The sequence below is a fragment of the Ambystoma mexicanum genome, chromosome 4p, assembly GCF_040938575.1.
Source record: "Ambystoma mexicanum isolate Mex_15411 chromosome 4p, UKY_AmexF1_1, whole genome shotgun sequence".
NCBI lineage: Eukaryota > Metazoa > Chordata > Amphibia > Caudata > Ambystomatidae > Ambystoma > Ambystoma mexicanum.
Genome location: NC_090927.1, coordinates 1,053,235,101 through 1,053,237,121, shown reverse-complemented (window position 1 = coordinate 1,053,237,121; position 2,021 = coordinate 1,053,235,101). Strand labels below are relative to the sequence as shown.

At 47.9% G+C, this 2,021-nt stretch overlaps 1 non-coding gene across 1 annotated transcript; it reads right to left on the bottom strand.

The window, feature by feature from the left end:
• Window positions 1–570: 570 nt before the first annotated feature.
• TRNAC-GCA (transfer RNA cysteine (anticodon GCA)) lies at window positions 571–642 on the bottom strand. The gene has a single exon. It is a non-coding gene; the product is annotated as a tRNA-Cys (tRNA).
• Between the last annotated feature and the right edge of the window lie 1,379 nt (window positions 643–2,021).

Here is a 2,021-nt window from a genome sequence, read left to right as displayed (position 1 = left end):
GGGTCTCTTGTGGTGAACTGGGCATTGTGTGCTGATTGCACCTTTTCGCCACGAGGTGGCAGCAGAGTGCACAGCCAGCACGCCTCAAACAGTGTATGTGAGCGAGGAAGTAGGGGCACCGGCAGTCGTCAAAGATAGTAGTCGGTCAGTGGCGTCTCAGCAGCATGTGATACACACGTACATCCTCGTCCATTTAAAAACGTGTTAATTGATATTGTTTTTAATGGCATCGCTTTCCAAACAAGCTATGACTTCATCCTACTCAGATAGACCCCAGGTTTAGAGGAGGGATTTAAATAAATAATTTAACGAGTTTTTACAAACTTTAAGTGTTCGTCACTACGTTTGTGCGATTTTACTGCAGGAAGTAAACACGGCAACCGACACCGCACAACCTGAAGGGTCCAACGAATGCATGAACAATTTTACGGATACGGCTCATGTAATTATTTTGTTTTGTTTTCGTAATCCATTTAATTTTTTAAAAAAGTATTAAACTATCGGCTTTCCGTTGGTGGCATGAGCAGCCAAGTAAAAAAATATGGCAATTAGTAGGACTAGAAAAAAATGAGGGGGCACCCGGATTTGAACCGGGGACCTCTTGATCTGCAGTCAAATGCTCTACCACTGAGCTATACCCCCATCCACGTAGATGATGGCGCCGTTGAGATTCTAGACGTGATCCACACATGCGTGGTCCTGTTTGTTGGTGTTCGGAATATGCCGGACGTTCAGCTAATCTGCACATGCGTGATTCGAAAAAGATGCGAAGATTGAATTGATATTCTAATCGCACTATCAGTTTTCAATCCACGTCTGTCCTAGTCATCGACTGTATTATTTTTGTGAATGTCTTTCTTTTGCATGTTTTCTTATAGGTGGCGGCACATAGAGTTGCTAAGAAGTTGCAGTTGGTGATTTTGTGCTGTATAATAAACAGGCCTGTTGCGTGGTGCAATTTAAATGTCTTAAAACAGCCTTTCTCATTACAAGGTTGGAGGTGCGGAGAAAAAAGTAGCAGTAATTCTGTTAGCGTCACTTTTCCCTCAGCGCCTAACTTCAAGTTTGCCGGTGGGATACCTGATTTCATCTGGCTAAGAGTTGGAGGTATCTCAGGTACCGCACTGGCAAAAAAGTCAGTATTACCGGCACCAGTATTACTGGTGCCGGTAATACCAGCAATCCCCCCATGGACTGGATTTACATGCCCTTACTTGCATCTGTAATCTGCTGGTAATTCCAGCAGATCATGCGCCGGTAACGGTATTACCGTCTGGTGGTATCCCGCCGGATTACCAGCAGGATACCACGAGACTTGTAATGAGGCCCATTGGGCCTCATCACGAGTTGGGCGGTAGACCTTAAATCCGGCGGTAACGGTATTAGCGCCACCAATACCACTCCGCCGGATCACGAGTCTGCGCAAATACCTCCGGAACCAAAACCTACTGCTGCTTTTACAGCCAGCGCTATCTCAGGTGGTGCTATTACAGCCAGCCCTATTACAGCCGGCGGTAATAGCGCCGAAAAAACACAAAGCGCAATTACAGCCGTATCACAAGTGCATGCACGGCAGTATCAGCGCCGAAACCCAGCGCTAATACCGCTGAGAATTACCCCCCAGCCTCCAGCGGAGGTAAATGAACAGCAGGTGCCAGGAATCAAGTCACAGGTTAACACACTGCACACAAGAGGACTATATAAGACCCAACCATGCCCCAAACACTGTTTCCAACACCATGATGCCATTATTTCCTGCAAGATTGGACAGACAGCTGCTCAGGCTGCACCTGGTCCTTGAGATGCAGGACAACCAGGCCAGGGCACAGGGAGTACAGGGGGGAATGAGGAGGAGGAGGAGAGCAGCCCCAGCAAGGCGAGCACCCATCCCCAGGATCAGGCCATCACCCTGGGCCCTCGTTGACACCCAATTGGTAACTTAGTACTGCCTGGACAGGGAGACCATCACTGAGCTGCTGGCCACAATACATGAAGACATTGGGAGCAGGATTAACATCCGT